Here is a 19648-nt window from a genome sequence, read left to right as displayed (position 1 = left end):
CTCACAAGTACATTTCCCAAAAAGTTACAGTACATTGCTTTTTTACAGTTATACTCACTCACAGCCAAGAAACTTGTCCAAATGCAACATATCTTCATCGGTATGTCAGTGATGTGCTCACACACAGTACATAGGTTTATAGGTTCATAGGTAGGTACTATGCTATCAGCCCAAGGGCCTAAGTAAGCCTAGCCGACAAGGTTCCCTGGCTTATGCCACCCAAGAAAGTTATTTTCCCGTGCCCCTGTCAAGCAGAGCTACAGAAGTGATCCCCGGGGTGCATTTCCTATTTCCCATCCACTCATCAAGATTTTTCTTGAGTGCTAATGAGGAATTTGCTTGACATAGATTGGTAGCTTTTTCCAGAGTATGGGCATCTCTGGGACAAGAATCTATCCCTCCAGCATGTCTTATTTATTGTGGTGACAAGGTTTAGATCCCTAGAGTGTGTAGCTCGGAGGGATTGGGATTTCTTTAGGTGCAGCATGTCTCAACGGCTCTGGGTTTGACATAGCTTTATATGTTAGGCAGAGATCTCCTCAGAGTAGGCAATTTGCTACAGAGTAAACCTGGAGCTTTTTGAGATGGTCAGTGTAGGGCATCTGTTTGAGGCCAGTAATCCTCTTTGTGAGGTACTTCTGTGGCCTTTCCAGCTGCTGCAGATGTCTTGTGAGGTACATTCAAAAAGGGGGTTGTAGTCTGTAATAAGACTGAGTGCCGAGTAGAGGGGAACAATACCCTCTTTTTTCCTGGATGAGAACCCTTTTGTGATGAGGTGTGTCACATAGAAGGATTTCCTGACTACTGTGGCAATGTGATTATCAAAGGAGAGACTACTGTCCACCTGAGTCCCAAGGTCTTTTATCACACATTCAGCGTTAAGTAGACTGCTGTTTATATGGTAGTTCATTGGTAGAGAGTTTTTTACCAAAGGGGATGACAGTGCACTTTCTGGCATTGAGCTTGAGGCCATGCCTCTGACACACTGCTGTTTATATGGTAGTTCATTGGTAGAGAGTTTTTTACCAAAGGGGATGACAGTGCACTTTCTGGCATTGAGCTTGAGGCCATGCCTCTGACACCAGGCATCTGTCTCAGTGAGGCCCTTCTGTTGGATGTCCACATCATTTGGGGAATCGACTGGCTATAGGTTTGCAGTCATCTGTGAACTTCATTAGCCAGAGGCCTTCTGTGTTAGCCTGTACTTCAGAGAAGTAGATACGAAACAGGAGAGGTCCCAGGACTGAACCCTGTGGTACTCCACTTGTCACTGGTTTGAAGTCTGATTTTGAGTCTGCAACTTTTACAGTGTGGGTTCTGGCAGTGAGCCAGTTGGCAACCCATCTTGTGACCTAGGGATTTATACTTAGTTTAGTGAGTTTAGCTATAATTCCAGAATGGGGGACGTTGTCGAAAGCCTTGGTGAGGTTAAGATAGGCTGTGTGAACCACCTTACCCTCGTCTATGGCATAATAGCAACATTGCTGTTTGATCACTTAAGGTCATTAATATAGGTCATAGTGCAAATATACAACTGAACATTAAGAAGTTAAGATGCATTTAAACAAACAAAAAAAGATCAGATGCATAATATAGCAATGAGCCAAGTCATTCTTATTATATTAACTCCCCTCCATCCCACTCCCGGTACCCAGCTTCTAACAGGACCATGTTTATCCTTCTTAACCATGATTAAACTCTCATTTGAATTCCTAAATCTTAAATAAATTCACCTTTAATGAGAGAGACTGGATAATTGGTGTTGGTAACTTTGAGGAGTTTGCAGCACATCCTTCAGATAGCTTTACAAGTACACTTCCACCTTTAACTTTTTACTTAATCACCTTCTTTCAGCCATAGCAGGGAAAACCACTGAAATTGTAAAATCCTTTCACATTAAATACTCCTTCCAAACCCACTCTGTGAATTATTGAATTTATTTTCTTCACTGCCTGCCTGGAACTCATTCTTTTGCATCTGCCTTGCCTCCTTCCCGTGCCTTTGTTTTTGTAACCAGAGGAATTGTGAATCAACTAAGCTGATATGGTAGGAATATAAGCAAACCTGAATATGCTGTCTAATCCCCTGACTGCTGTGTAACGTGAGAGTGAATATGGAGCTCTGTAGATATAAAAATCCATGAGCCCCACCTGGACAGAAAAACACACCATATTGCAGTACATCCAAAACTATATTATATAACACAAAAACGTTCAGTCATCAGAAAACAAAATGTAACATGTTCTGTTCAGATATAGCCAGAACTGGCAGGTGTGTTGAAACTGCTCACTAGCAAATGTAACGTAAGTGGCATGTGGGTTCCCTACAACTTGCCTCCAATGCAATTTATCAGTATACCTAGCAGAATAACTGCATACTGCTCAATACTAAAACCACGTCAACCTGTAGGACAGCATGTAAGTCTGCATACTGCTGCCCTCTCCTTTGACAAGGAAATATGTAGAGAATGGCAATCGTTCAAATGGAGGCAAATTGCCACTGCCCCTCTACAGTACTTTAGTAATGGAAAAGGAGGGTGGGCTTCAAAATGCCCATGGCAAGAGACCAAAAACTTCTAACTCAGTTCCTTAAATGTCTCCTTCCTTTTCACTCTTCCATTCACATGAAAATCTTATCCTCCCCAATGACAACTAAAAGTGATCCTACCCCCCACTAACAAATCACTTGCACTATTGGCCTAAAATCCATTGAACTTGCCTACACACTTCCCATTTCCCACCTCCCCCAGGCAGGTATTTATGGACAAAACTACCTACTCGGAACAAACCCTATTTGCCCATGAGCCCTGGATAAGAAAACACACCATATTGCAAAGTGACCAAAACATTTTTAACAAGTAATGTAACAACATACAAACTTTCAGACAACAGAAAACAAAGTAATGTTTTGATAAAACCACCTTTCATAGCACTGTAAGTACATGCCATTTACTACTAAAACAGTCAACCTCCAGGACAGTGTCTAAGCCTGCTCACTCCTACTTTCCCCTTAACCAGTAAAGAAATGGGGAAATAGCAACCTTTAAACTGGAGGCAAATTGTCACTGCCCACCAGGGTACCAAAATGTCAGCAGGTTCTCCTATTTTCTTTCATGCACAAATCACTCAAGTAAGAGCTAGACCGATTTTCTGCTAGTTACCATCTCTAACCAATTTGTGGACATTGAAAAGATCAAGGGTAGCCAAACTGAAATGCTCCCCATCAGCTTGATACCATACCAGATCCCTAGGACTAAAGTCTCAAACTGTAAAACCTAATGATGTGGCAACCCTTGCAGCCTTGTGATTAATAAATCTAGCTGCCTCAGGAACAGCTCTGTTGATTACACTCCTCCATATTAGTCTAAGAATAATGCAAGAACAGATAATTACAAGTCCTGGAAATCTTTGCTGTAGCAAAAAAAAAAAAGTTGTACAATCCATGACAGTAAGTTACTTTTTGGAATAACTGTCAAATCATTAACTCCCAAATAAACGATATCAATGTCTAAATTTGCCACCATTACTTGTACTCCATCCATAACCAGCGACAACCAGCAAATCCCGGCTTCACTGTTCGATGTATATAAGAGTAACATAATGATCACGTCTTTGCCCTGCAACATAAACAAACAAATCATCAAATGAGTTTACCTTAGTAAGCAGTCACTATCTTAAATGTGCTCTAAAAGCATCAGAAAGCCATCTGTCCTGCCTTTTAATCACGCCAGTTGACTGACCTTCATAAGCTAGGTCAGACATCCTTCCAATCTGAAAAGAATGTGACAAATACCATTCATCAACAACTCCTCGACTCCTCAAATCTCACTTCAAAACAGCATCAGAATTTTTCACATGCAAAGGAGTACCAGACAAGTGACAAAAAAAAAAAAAAAAAAACAAGGAAATCTGAAAGTGCTTGCTAATGTCCTGGCTGCTGGGTAATGGGTAATGTGAGAATAAATATGGATCTCTGTTGAGAAAATACTGATACTAATTATTGTATAAGGTTAAGGGCCGCTTATCATGCAACAGTGTCCTAGATTTGGTGAAAATAGATTAAAAATATTAGGGGTGAAACACTTGGAAACACAGTGTCACATGGCAATTTCCATTCTTACAATTAGCAAAGTTGTATGCAGGTCATGTACATATTATTAATGTGACTGATTTGTACACACAAGCACTCCTATGGGAGCTGGCAGTTAATTTTGGAGTTCTGTAATACCTAGCTGTATTTAAACTACATTCCAATTTCTGCCTAACAAAAGGCACCAGGAATAAATGTGTCTGTGTATTGTGATATATATATATATATATATATATATATATAGAGAGAGAGAGGTAGATATGGATACAGATAGACATAAACATATATTAGGACGGTTAAAAGGCTAGCTGCTTAAAAAAACACACACACATGCTATTGAACTGGAGTGAAACCCACAGAATTCACAAGCAAAGATGCTCTAAATAAGGAATCATCAAACTGGAAAAACAGTTTAGTGCTTTTATCTTTGTTTAATCAAAAGTTTTTAATTAAACAGAGACAAAAGCAATAGACTATTTGTTTCAACCTGGTTATCCTTATTTGCAGCAGCTTTATTTCTGACTTAATTTCTTAAATGGGCATTCACGACATAATGACGATTAAGACTGTACAACATCAAAAGGTTTCAGTGGATAATAACTTATGTAAAAGTCAGTCATTTTGTTAGAAAAAAATCTAGTAAACTTTTACAACGTAATGACACATCAGTTCAGAATACATTTATGTAAAATCTTACTTCTCTTGCTTTAAGTACATATTTACTGTTCAAAATAATTAGATTTAGGAGTTCATCAGCTGACAGGTTAGCACTAGACAAGCAGTCTGCCTAGCCATGCACCATAGGAAATATCACCAGTAGGATTACCCACCTCCCCACAAGGATGACTTTTCCAGATGGAGCATTCAACAGTAAGCAAATATAATTAGATTCTTGGACGCTACCGTGGGTAGAATATATTATTTTGCTCAAGATATCTACATCTGCGCTCGAGCGAAGAGGGTTGCCTCGACCCTTCTGAGCTGAGAATTGCTGGTAAAGGTTACTGTGCTTGTTATTTTAAGGGTCTTTGTTCTGCTTTAAGCACTTGAGCTCCTAATCAGTTATTTTACATTAGGAAGGCTTGTGATCTGCACTCCAGTGGGAGGATAAGGTAGACTTCACCCTTCTGAGCTGGGAATTGCTGGTTGGAGGCTTATTCTGCCTGTTATTCTAATTGGCTTTGTTCTGGTTTAAGCACTTGGGCTCCAAATCAGTTATTTTATATTGGGAAGGTTTGCGGTCTGCACTCTTGTGGCAGGAGAACACAGTCTACATCCTTCTGAGCTTGGAATTGCTGGTTGAAGACTTATTGTGTCTATTATTCTAAACAATTCTTGACTCTTTTAATCTGTGTAAATGCTAATCTCTCACAGTGTAAATTTCCCTTAAAATATGTGTAGACTGAATTTTTAATTACTATAGCATCTAGTTTGCGCAGAGCTGAGCAATGCTCATCATGTTCCTTGTTTTACTGACTTGCTCAATATTTACATTTCCCTCGCTCCTCCCTAGTAGAGCAGTAGCCATGGATATGCACTTTGTCTCTCTCTGGCCAGTCTGATTGAGATGGGTATTCTGAGGCATTGTAGCAATTTTCTCGTATACAATGATAACTTATTTATTCATAATAAAGCAGATAAAGTATGCGAGAGGTGTAAATACACTAATGATCAAGGCAAAACTCTCTCTCATACAGCCAAAACTAACTCTTTAGAGGTAGTCAGTGACACTTGTACCACACCTACCACACAGGATGAAGGCTCTACATATAAAACTACTTATGCTGAGGCACTTACAGGTAACCTTCCTAAAATAAAGTCGTCCTGCACAAAACAATCAAAAAGTGGGTTATCAGGTTCATAGATTAGTACTAAACTAACTGCCCTTGTGAGCCATTTTAAGCCTAGCCAATTATCCCTTGTGAGACTTAAACCCTACACCTTGTGTTTGTAAGGCAAACACCTTAACCATTAGGCCACCCTTCCAACCCTCATGTAAACACTCTAACATGTCATCCACAGCTACACATAGTAACACTATGTCCAATGCCTCTACTACTAAGCCTTAAGACAAACCAGTGCATAGCCAAATTACCTGGTCATTGGTGATTCTACAGTGAGGCACACCTATGTCCTCCTCATCAGACTTAGTTGCAATTCCAGAGCTAGGATCCATCATGTCACACAGGCACACAGGTCATTGAACCGCAGGTACCAATATGACTCTGTGATAGTCCATGTGGATGTAAATTACCTGAAACATACATCCCTTGACAATAAAGTGAGACATTATTGAGCTCTCTGTGTCTCAGGCAGGCATAAGCCATGTACTGAGTAGCACACTACCTTTTCCAAGGATGATGCTACATTACAAATAGAAAATTATTTTTAACAATTGGTTTAGTTTTTGGTGTTAATCCAAGGGGGTACAATATTTGACTTGGAGGACATGGTTGACAGACTATGGAGCTTTGCCAGGGATGGTCTGCACTTTTCCCTCTAGGCTTTTGGATATTGGTAAAGACCTTTTCCACCGTATAGTGCCTTTTTTAGGCAATGCCAAACTGATAAACCTCCCAACTTAATTGAACCTTTGAAGGGATATCTGAAGGTGGTACTTCTCAGTGCTACAAATCTTAAGAAGAAACTCCACTGCTAGTAAGACATCTTCCCCCTGGAGAGTGTAGACATCTGTGTAGTAATGGAGACATGGTTTAAAGTCACAGAGTACACTAGCAATGCAATGAATGTGAAGTTGGTTTTAATGTAGACTGAGACTCCTTCACCTTTAGTTCCCTCCTGTGCATTGGCTGGTTTGAAGCTGTGGGGGGGGGGGTCAATGTTCCTCACCCAATGTGTTGTCTTCGCTCATCAGATCTGACCATAAGCCAGTAATGCTTAAAATAAAAATTAAATCTGGGGATTCATCAAAACCAAAAACTTTTAGGAACTATTCTAAGACTAACCTGTTTCTACTAAGTGACACCTTGGCTAAATTCTAGGCACACCCATTCCCAGTAAAAACCATAGCATATCATGAGCTATTTACAAAATCTTCTTACAGTCATATTGATACCTGTATAGAGCAAGCTGTGCCCAGCTGTATTATGAATAAGGAAAACTTAAAAGACAAGCCACCCTAGCGGAATCAGTGTCAATTGGTTACACAACAAATCATAGGAGGAACAAAGCCATACATACTAACAGCCCCTTGACTAATCTAAACAGGCAGGTAATGGGATTAATTAATACTTCAAAGTCTAAATTCAAAGAAAAAATAACTTTTCAGACAAATGATAACAACAAAGCTTAATACAGCTGGCTGTAACCTCAGGGAAATATGCAACAATGCACAGAACTTATTGCAAATGGGATCAGCCACACTGAACCAGAGGCCATTGCCCACCTTTTGACTGACAAATACATCTCAAATTTCTCCTCCCAATACCCCCCAATAGTCCAGTTGGTATATAACACATACCAACCCCCAATCATTACTAGGGAACAGGTCATTAATGCGATTTCCAAGGCCAAAAACACTGCATCAATGTCCCTGATAACATCCTGTGATGCTTAATATATAGCATGAAACATGACCTCTCAGGTCCACTTAAATCACTTTTCAACTGGAGCCTACAGTCAGGTTTTCTGCCCAATGAATGGAAGATGGCTACAATTGGTCCCCTGCACAAAGGAGGTCCAACCACTAATCCGAGTAACTATAGGCCCATAAGTCTGAACAGCCTTATATGTAAGGCCATGGACATGATCACTGAGAACACAGATAACCTGAAAATGCTGGACACATCACAGTTCAGCTTCATTAATAGAAAGTCATGCCTATTAAGTCTGGTGGACTTTTTTGAGAGGGTCACCAAAGCAATGGACAAAGACAAGACATTGCTGACAGCTTATACAAAATCCCATTCAGGCACTATAGCAAGGTCACTAATTTAGGTATAAACCATCTTATCACCTGCTGGATAGCCAGCTGTCTCAATGATATGACCCAGGAGGTCAAAATAGGTGAGGCCACCTCCACCAAAAGACCAGTCACTAGTGAACTCCACCAGGGCTTGGTACTAGGACGACTCCTTTTTGGCATCTATTTCTCTGAAATGGAATCAGATTCTGAAGGTTTATAGTTGATTCAAGTTTGCAGACGATTGCAAACTGGCGGTTATCACTGACTCCTCTGCAGACACTAGCATTCTTCAAGAAGGCCTATCTCTGACTAAGAAATGGTGCCAAAGCCAGGGTCTTAAACTCAATGCTAAGAAATGCATAATTGTACCCTTTGGGAAGTCAACCATCCCGGCTAATTACCGTGTTCATAATACTCCCCATAAAAGTTGATCCAGTGGTCAAGGATCTGGGTATGTACAAAGACAATAGCCTTACCTTTGAAAACCACATGGCACAGTGGTGAGGAAATCCTTTTATGTCACACAAATTATAAGTAAGGGCATAGCATCTAGGTTCAAATAGGTGATTATCTCACTGTATCACCCCTATTCAGACCAATCAGAGTATAATGTTCCCCTCTGTATGTTACTGAGAAGGCATATGCAGCAACTAGAGCAACCTCAAAGGTTCCTGACAAAAATAATACAAGGAGTAACACGGTTTACTATCACATATCTGATTGTCATTTAGACGATCAAATATGTGCTAAAATCATTTTTCCGAACTGAGTTTGATCACCACAATGTCGAACCTGACATGAGTGAACAGCCGCTAATGTCACCTTCAACATTGCGGTGCAGATCGCAGTATAGTGGGGATCGGGAAATGTACCCTTACCCTGACTGTAGTGTGATCTCTGAGTCTGTATATATAAGTAGGGGGGCTTGCCTCCCTGCAAATGTTGTTAGTTGTGGGCAGATGTGAGCATTTCAGCAAAGTTGATATGCAACATTGCTGAAGTGCTCCGTTCGATATTTCGGTTGCTTGGTGTTTTGATTTCCGACAATATTTGTCGCAAATTATTGCGTTCGTCTAAATGACATTCTCAAATATGATAGTAAACTGAGTAACACACCTACCTTATGCAAAGTGCCTTAAAGCCATTTCCCTCTATTCAGTCTCCTATAGATTGCTGAGAGGTGATGTATGCCTGAATTATAAGGCATCCATAAATCCTACATTTATGAATCTGCATATTTGGAAGTCAAACAGTACCAAAAATACAAACTCTATGGACCTGAATTTTGTCTGTGACTTAAACAGAAAATGCTGGAGAAACAGATGTGTCCTAGAGACTGCACCTCTTATGAAACAGACCTCCCATTCATATGAAGCTGAGTTTGTCTATTACCCAGTTTAAGTACCAACTAGACCAGTAGATAGGGAATAGGATATTTACACTTGGCCTGGCACCCATGTCCCTTATGGACAGAGGTAGCTTATAAATTCCTGGCCCTCAATGTCCTATTTTGATACAGGACATAATTATTATTTTGAGAAAACTTGGTTAGGCTTGCCAAGGTCCCCTAGGTCATTAGCCTAATAATCTATGAATCTATGTGTATTATCTTGGCATCCTAAAGCTTGTAATAATTACTTATTAGGCATAGTATGTCTCTCTCACAAAGTAACATAGCTACAGAACAGACTTTATAACATTATGTTATGCTGATCAACACAAAGAGCTCAAACAACAAACTTAATGACCTTAATTTGATGATTTTTTTTGAATGAGATGGTTATATTATTACAGATGTTTGATATAAAACTAAGAATATAAAAACTATGGATACATATAATGAATATAGGCGAAACAGGTTAGAGACTGAGTAACAATACACAAGAAACAATATTACAATTAAAACATTGAAAGAAAATTTAACAGCAATATTTTGCAGATTATTTTATAGTTAATATGACCCTGTGGGAGCACAGATTATTTTGGAAGCGTTTGACAAATTGCAGAGGGATACAATAACATTTAAAATGAGACAGCACAACGAACCCTCTGCAAGAATGGATCCATCTATAAGAAAGGAATTCTTCTATAGAATGGAATACATATTATAGCAAAACATATACAATAGCACAGTGCTAGATTCTTATAACAGCAAAAATATCAAACAGATTACAGTAGCTCCAAATAGGAAATCTACTTAATACTGAAAATGTGATAAGAGACCTTGGGACACAGGTGGACAGGAGTCTCTCCTTTGATAATCACATTGCCAAAGTGGTCAGGAAATCCTTCTGTATGGCACACCATCACAAAAGGTTTCTTATCCAGAAAAAAAGAGGTCATTGTTCCCCTCTACTCATCTCTCATTAGATCCATTATAGAATACAATGCCCCTTTTGGTATGTACCTCACAAGACATCTAGAACAACTGGAAAGGCCACAGAAACACCTCACAAAGAGGATTACTGGACTCAAACAGATGCCCTATGCACACTGTCTCAAAAAACTCCAGCTTTACTCCATCGTATATCACCTACTCAGAGGCAATCTCTGCCTAACATGCAAAGCTATGTCAAACCCAGAGCTGTTGGACATGCTCCACTTAAAGAAATACCAATCCCTCTGAGCTACACGCTCTAGGGACCTAAACCTTCTCACCACAATAAACAGAACATGCTGGAGGGATAGATTCCTGTCTCATAGACTTCCCATATTCTGGAACAGACTACCTCTCTATGTCATAGGTTCATAGGTTGGTACTAGGCTATCAGCCCTAGGGCCTATACAAGCCTAGCCATAACAATTCCCTGGCTATTTCTTCCCACATTATTTACTTTCCTGGACCCCTGTCTAGCAGGGCGACTGACGTGATCCCTGGGGTGAATTTCCTTTCTCCCATCCAAACGTCAAGGTTCCTCTTGAAGAGGTCCAAAGAGGCACTCTGCTTGACATGTATGGGCAATCTATTCCAGAGTCTGGGGAGTCTCTGGGTCAGGAACCTATCCCTCCAGCATGTTTTGTTTATTGTGATGACAAGGTTTAGATCCCTGGGCGTGTAGCTCTGAGGGATTGGGATTTCTTTAAGTGTAGCATGTCCAACAGCTCTGGGTTTGACATGGCCTTGTATGTTAAGCAGAGATCGCCTCTGAGTAGACGATATGTGACAGAGTATAGGTGGAGTTTTTAAGGCGGTCAGCGAGGGCATCTGCTTTAGGCCTGTGATTCTTTTAGTGAGGTATTTCTGAGGCCTTTCCAGTTGTTGCAGATGTCTTGAGAGGTACATACCAAATGGGGCGTTGTATTCTATAATGGGTCTAATGAGGTATGAGTACAGTGGGACAATGACCTCCTTTTTCTGGATGAAAAGCCCTTCGTGATGAGGTGTGCCACATAGAAGGATTTCCTGACTGTTGTGGCGATGTGGTTATCGAAGGTGAGACCACTGTCCACCTGTGTCCCTAAGTCTCTTATCACACTTTCTGTGTTTAGTGTACTGCCACCTATATGGTAATTCATGGATACATGTTTTTCCCAAAGGGGATAACAATACATTTCTTGGCATTGAGCTTGAGCCCATGGCTCTGGCACCAAGCATCTGTTTCTGTAAGGCCCTTTTGTAGAGTATCCACATCATTTGGGATTCAATAATGGCTCCCAGTTTGCAGTCATCTGCAAACTTTGTTAGCCAGAGTCCCTTAGTGTTAACCTGTACTTCAGAGAAGTAGATGCCAAACAAGAGCGGCCCCAGGACTGAACCCTGAGGTACTCCACTTGTCACTTGTCTGGAGCTGGATTTGGAGTCGGCTACTTTTACAGTGTGGGTTCTATCAGTAAGCCATTTAGCAATCCATTGGGTGACATAGGGATTAATACCCAACTTAGTAAGTTTATCTATGATTCCAGAGTGGGGGATGGTGTCAAAGGCCTTGGCAAGGTCTAGATAGGCTGTGTGGACAACCTTACCCTTGTCCATGGCTCTGGAGACTGATTCAAAGAAGTCAATCAGGTTCAGGAGACAAGATCGGCCCTTCACAAACCCAAACTGGGTGGGGTCCAGTGTTTGAAGGTTACCAATGTCTTTGTTTATAAGTTCCATGATAATACGCTCCATGGCCTTGCAGATAAGGCTTGTCAGACTGATGGGACGGTAGTTTCCAGGATCCAAGGTGGATCCCCCCTTGTAGATTGGGATAACTGTAGCTCTGTGCCACTCAGTGGGCACGAAACCTGAGGTGAGGCTATGATTAAACATGACACTTAGGTGAGGTGCCAGTTCATATTGTAGTTCATGTAGTAAACAGCCCGGGATGTCATCTGGTCCCATGGATGCTGTATTCTTGGCTTTAGAGAGTGCGTTTTGTACCTGTGTGGCCGTTATTACTGGAATTTGGCAAACTTCCGGTATTGAGATGGGCCATTTAGGGTGTGAGAGGGGGGGGTGAAATTGGCACTGAATCGATCTGCCAGGATATTGGCAATATCCTTCGGATCAGTATATTTAATGCCATTCTGTTTTAGCTCAGAGCAGATCTGAGCATTGCCATTTAGATTCTTGACATAGTTATAGAATGCTTTGTGGTTGTCTTTGGAATCTTTGGCAATTTTATTTTCATAACTAGCTTTGGAGGATTTTATGAGGCATCTCAGTTTCTTACTGAGGCTAGTAAGGAGTTTTTGCATCCTGGGATTTTCTCTTTTCTGCAAAAGTTTCTTCCTTTTGTTGTAAAGTTTGTTTATGGCAGGGGACCACCAGATTGGCTTCCTTTTTGGAGGAGAGCATTTTGGTTCTATTTGGGATGGCACGATTCATGCATGAGTGGATGTGCTCGTACAGTGCCTTAGTGTAGGATTCAGCAGTTGAACTTTCAGTTCCCGTCTGCATGGGTGTCATGAAGTTTGTCACTTCTGACTTGAGTAGCATGAAGTTGGCTTTGGAGAAGTTTTTTATGGTGGTTTCTTTACTGGGGGGTGGGGGTGGGATGTGGATGTTAAGGGTGATTAGCTTATGGTCAGACCTGACTAACGAGGGGGTGACCATAGGTATGGAGCATTGATTTGCCATGTTGGTAATGACCAGGTCTAGGATATTGGAGCCCCTGGTGGGACTATGGATTAGTTGATCCAGGGCATTGGAATTTATGAATTCCAAGAACCGTTCTTAAAGGTGTTGGGACATGAGTAGTTTTCCCAGTTAATGGCAGGGTAGTTAAAATCACCCAGTATTAGGGTGTTTGGTTCTATCTTAATATTTTCCAGTGTGTTTAAAAAGGTGTAGTGAGAATCTTGGGGTATGGTGGGGATCTGTAGCAAGCTACAATTTGGATTGCAGTCTTACCTAGTGTTAGTTGCACTTGGAGAATTTCAGACACATTGTGTTGGCCAACTAGCCTGGTGGTGTGAATATCCTTGGTGAATATTGACACTCCTCCACCTTTAGTGTTTCGGTCCTGGTTTGGTGGCCGAAAAGTGTGGTAAGAGTTGTAGCCTGGTATTGCAGGGGTGCTCTCTGGAGCCTTGAACCAGGTCTCAGTTACTGCACAGATATCGATGTTCTCCATTTTTAGGGGTGCCTCGAGAGAGTGCATTTTGAGGTTTAGACTTCTAGCATTGAGTAGCATTACCTTCAGATCTCCTCAACAAACAGAGCTCCTCATTAGCACTCTTTAAGAAAAATCTTGATGATTGGATAGGTAATAGGAAATTCACCCTGGGGATCACTTCTGTGGCTCTGCTTGACAGGGGCACAGGAAAATAATTTTTCTTGGGTGGCGAAAGCCAGGATACCTTTTTGGCTAGGCTTGTATAGGCCCTAGGGCCAATAGCCTAGTACCTACCTATGAACCTAAATGAAATATTGTAGACAATGCACTCAAAAATGAATACAAGATTGTTCATCAAATTACTATGTTAATTCCTACTTGGATATCCAACCATAATTTTGTAATGGTTACAGTTAGACTATATAGAAATAAAGAAATTTGGGTATAGAGAGGAAATTTTACAGAGATGGTTAGGAGTACATTTAAAAAGAATACAGAAAGTAAATAGTAAGGTCTTATTTAAAACAATTCATTGTAAATGCTAACATTTGCTCTACAGAAAAATTACTTAATTGAACAATATGCACTCCTTGTGAAATTAAAGCATAGATGAAATGGAAGTCATAAAACAGAACTGTGGAACATTCATATAAATAGTCTATAATAGAAAAAAGATGTTATCGTACATACACAAAAAATCATCTAGCAAGGCTTCTTTTACCAGGCTGAGGAGTGTTGATTCATCACTGTGACAAAGCAGACAATCCCTGAGGCTCCAATACCAGAATATGTTTTTTCTTACATTTATTACATTGAATTGCACTTCTTAATACTTATAGTTGTGCTATACACCTAATCTACTGCATGTTGCACTGTTATAAAGCTTGTTTTACTGTTTTACTGCATTTTTGTACTGTTTTAACTATTTTCATTGCTAGATAGTGTTCCATTACTGTAACTGCATTTTTATTGAATTAACTGTAAACTGCTTTTTCATACTGAGAGTTGTATTTTCTGTTTGTGAGTGCTCTATCTGTGCTTTTCTGTCCATTTTTGTGAGGTTTCTGTGTTCTAGTCAGGTAGCATAGTCTGCTGTTATTCAGGCCTGGTTGTTTTGCTTGTTGAATTTCCTGTGTTTCTGGCAGCCATCTTTTGCTGGGAGTGTCTTGTCTTCACTGTTAGTGAGAGTAACAGGTTTGTCTGACCTTCTCTAGCATGAGTGATTAGTTGAAAGAGCAGGGGCTAGCAGGATTGGGTAGTAATTAAAGTTTCAAGATTCTTCCATCTTTTCTGGTATTTAAACCTTGTGTCTGCTGGGGGCTGTGCTTGTTTTTATCAGGCTGAGGAGTGGTGATTCATCACTGTGACAAAGCAGAAAATCCCTCAGGTTCCAAGAGTAGAATAAGTTTTTTTACATATATTTCACTAAATTGTACTTCTTAATGCTCATAGTTGTGCTATACAGCTAATCTACTAGATTTTGCACTGTTATAAAGATTTTTAACTGGTTCACTGCATTTTTGTACTGTTTTATGCTGTTTTAACTGTATTTTCTTGCTAGATAGTGTTCCATTACTATAATTGCATTTTTATTGACTTACTTAACTGTAAACTGCTTTTTCATACTGAGAGTTGTATTTTCTGTTTGTGAGTGCTCTATCTGTGCTTTTTTGAGGTTTCTGTGTTCTAGTCAGGTAGCATAGTCTGGATAGAGACGTGCTGTTATTCAGGCCTGGTTTGTTTTGCTTGTTGACTTTCTTGTGTTTCTGGCAGCCATCTTCTGCTGGTAGTGTCTTGTCTTCACTGTTAGTGAGAGTAACAGGGATGTCCTTCAAGGATGCATCTGCAGTCCTAACATATGGGTTGTCCTGCCTCAGGCAGCCGTTCGGTCGGCCGGATTCCAAAGTCTGGGTCTGGCCTCGGCTGATGTCGCACTTCACCCGACGTCATAGCTGCTGGGGTATAAAGGCATCAGCCGACGCCATTTTCCTCAGTCTTTCTTGCCGCGTGGTGCCCGAAGCAGAAGCTGTTCGCAAGTGCCGGTCGGTCAGATCCAGAGATTTCTACTACCGAAGACTTCTAAAAAGCTAAGTACCCTGTTGGGGACTCTTTCTTGCCTCAGCCGATGTCAGACAAAGTAAATAATTGTTTAACTTGTGGGAAACAAATACCCCATAAGGATTTCCACTCTTACTGCCTTCCTTGTTTAGGCCCAGACCACGACGTATCAGCTTGTCTAGCCTGTGCTTCCTTCAACCGACGGACGCTTAGACGTCAGTTGGAGTTTGCAGAGGAGTTTTTTGGTCCCGCTTTTGCATACAAAATGCCGTCGGAGACTCCGACTACACAATTAGCTAAAAAGCGTAAGGAAAAGGACCGACACTCGCGGTCCGCGGTTTCGGCTGAAACCACGGTTAGGCCGACCGCTAGTGTCTCGGTTTCGGCTGAAACAGAGTCCTCGGTTCTTCCTTCGGCCGAAAGCATGCCTCCGATAGCCGAGGCCTCACAGAGCATGGCTGAATCTGCTACTGAAATTACCCCTACTGAAGCAGGCACCCAGGATTTATCAGATACTATTCCTTTAGACATATCTACCCCTGCACGTGGGGCTGCTAGACCCCCTGCATCTATGTCTGTCAAGGCTTTTTCCAGGGCTAAAGCAGCTAAATCTTCTAAGGCCTTACCTGCTAAAACTCCCTCACACAGGCCTACCTCTAGTTCCCAAATGCTCAGCCTGGCTGAGGATCTCATTTCTTTGATCAGGGATCCCAACCTCACCCAGACAGGGCCTCTCAACCCCTCCAGATAAGAGGCCTAGAACTGAACCCCCGGAACCTGTTTCTACAGACTATTCCTCGGATGACTCAGATATTTCAGACCCTCAGGAAGGCCCATATTCTCCTTATGAGGATTCTGATGCAGAAGACTCCATTCCTTCTGCTTCTCCTCCTGAAGAATTTTCTTTTGGGAAACCTTACATGCTATGAGGGAACATTTTCAATGGCAGGGCCAGGATTTTTCAGATTCAAGGAAAAGGCTAAGGACTTTTTTACATTTACCACAACATAGGCCTTTAGCCATTTCTCCAGTACTAACAGTTGTCGATGATGCATATAATGATGCCTGTACTGCCCCTGATTCTCTTCCTCCGGCCCCTGCCAAGCCTGACAGATATTACAGGGTCCCGGACACACACTACCATTTGTATAAGGCTCCTGTTGCAGATCCTGAGACCATTTCACAGGGCCCAAAAGCTGTGGCAGCTGCCTCTGCCAAAAACCCTCTCCCTTCTGAAAGGGAATCTAGAGCCTTAGAGAGGTGGGGTAAAAAAGTTTATACTTCTGCTACTCTTTCGGCCAGGGCCTTAAACTGTCAATTTCACATGATTCAGTACCAGGAATTTTTGTTAGACCAGCTAAATAAAAAACTGTCCTCTCCTGAACCTATAGACCGCAAGTCCCTTCAGGATTTGGTACATAACTCTCAGCAGGTCAGTAACCATTTCTTAAAATGTGGCTATGATGCACTGGAGGCTTCCTTTAGGTCAGCTATGACTGGAACAGTGATTAGAAGGCATGCCTGGTTAAAAGAACAATCCTTACCAGACCATGTTAAGTCAAAACTCCTAGATGCTCCTATGGAGAAACAAAGTTTGTTTGTCTCCCCTGCACAGCAGGTTCTAAAGAAGGTGGAAGAAAAAGCAAAATCTGTCCAAACAGTCAAGGATTTCTTACAGGTCCAACCTCTGAGGTTTAGCAGAAATTGGCCTTCGAAGAATTGGTCCTTTCCAGACACCTCCAGAGCACAGAGAGGCAGAAATAGACGCTCAAGAGGTAGAGGTCAATCCAGGGGTGCCTACAGGGGACGTCAGTGGCAGCCTAACAACCAGAGAAGTACTGCCACAGATTCAGCTACAACCACTTCCACAGGACAGACACAATGACTTGGCTCTGATTCCGCCTACCAGGGAACAACTGGAAGCACCCTTGGGCGGAAAACTAGCCTTATTTTCAGTAAACTGGCATTACATTACAGGAGACAAATGGACTTTACAAACAATAGACAAAGGCTACAGGTTTCACTTCCACACTCTACCAAAAAAGAGAGGAATGCCAAACCTACCACCAAGCCAAAAAACAAACGCTCTAAGACAAATCAACAACCTACTAAGGATGAGAACTATAGAAATGGTACCGCCTATGGAACAAGGCCAAGGATTTTACTCCAGACTTTTCCTTGTACCAAGAAAAGAAAATCAATGGAGTCCTATTCTCGACCTGTCTGCTCTGAACACATACCTCATTGTCCCAAAATTCAAAATGCTGACCCTACAGCAACTTCTTCCCATGCTGGGCAAGGAGTCTTGGCTGGTGACTCTAGATCTCAAGGAGGCATACCTGCACGTCCCTATACGACCAGATTGCAGAAGACACCTCAGATTTCTTGCAGGATCAGAGCATTATCAATTCTCAGCATTGCCCTTTGGCTTATCTACTGCACCCAGAGTATTCACGAAATGCCTGGCATCAGTAATTGCTCATTGCAGGCTTCAGGGAATTCAAATTTACCCATACCTGGACGACTGCCTAATACAAGCGGACAACAAGACAAAATTAACAAAAGATTTGGAAAAGGTCATACAACTGCTGCAAGCCTTGGGATACACAGTCAACATGCAAAAGTCAAGACTAGTACCATCCCAAAGGATAACATTCTTGGGTGCAGAACTGGATACATCAACACAGATGGCCTATCTCACAGAAGAAAAACAAAAGCAACTACCAGTCTATTTCATGACATTAACAACCCAGACTCAGCTGACTGCAAGGAAAGTCCTGCAAGCCCTGGGTTACATGGCATCCTGCATAATATTGATTCCGCATGCCAGACTGCATATGAGAAAGTTGCAATGGTACCTAAGGAATGTATGGTCTCAACACAAGCACAGTCTAGAAGCCCAGATTCCAATAATTCCATGCCTGAAGCAAGAATTCCTGTGGTGGGCTCAGGCCTGTCAGTTGAACAGAGGATTGCCTTTCCACAAACCTCATCCAAGCCAGACCACTGACGCCTCAGACCTAGGCTGGGGGGCACACATGGTGGACAAGTGTATACAAGGCCTATGGACCCAAGACCAGCTGAATCTACACATAAATCAAAATGAGATGCTGGCAGTGAAACATGCAATCCAGGCATTCGGACTATTCCTTCAACAAGGTCACCTGCTGATAAGGACGGACAATACCACAGTCATGTGGTACATCAACAAACAGGGAGGTACACACTCATTTCCTCTATGCCGGATGGCAATGGACCTGTGGAATGTGGCCCTGAATCTCAACATTCAACTCCAGGCCAGATTTGTACCAGGAAAAGAAAATTCACTAGCAGACACCTTAAGCAGAACTACCACGGATGCTCACGCATGGATGCTGCATCCAGATATCTTCAAAACCATAAAGAAATGGGGACTACCAGAGATAGACCTGTTCGCCTCCCCACACAACCACCAATTGAAGAAATTCTGCACAAGAGCATACCACCCACTTGCTTGGAGGGTGGACTCCCTTTCCTTCAGCTGGAAAAACCTGACAGCATATGCATTCCCACCTCTTCCTTTGATGTACAAAGTCCTACTGAAGATCAAAGAGGATCAGCCAAGGGTAATCCTGATAGCTCCAGACTGGCTGAGGCAACATTGGTACCCGCTACTGAGAAGCATGTCTCGGACACACGCATGGCCTCTACCTCTGTGTCCCTTACTTCTAACACAGAACAACTACAAGATCCTACATCCAAACTTAAAAACACTGCAGCTAGCTGCTTGGAATATTGCATAAAACAAAATAACCCAGATTTATCTCAGAGGGTTAAGGACATTATCCTGGAGGCTCGCAGACCCTCCACAAGGAAGACTTATTCAGCCAAATGGAAAATATACCTCATTTGGAGTGCAGCAAAAGGAGAAAATGTCTCATTGGCAAACATAGCAAACATCCTGGAATACTTAGCAGAACTGTTCCACAATGGCCTGTCCTACTCCTCCATTAAGATTCATGCATCAGCAATTTCAGCAGAGTACAACATGGATCCT

The sequence above is a fragment of the Protopterus annectens genome, chromosome 14.part0 (assembly GCF_019279795.1).
Source record: "Protopterus annectens isolate FY-2018-M chromosome 14.part0, PAN1.0, whole genome shotgun sequence".
Taxonomy (NCBI): Eukaryota; Metazoa; Chordata; order Ceratodontiformes; family Protopteridae; genus Protopterus; species Protopterus annectens.
Note: the sequence above shows the minus strand (reverse complement) of the source record.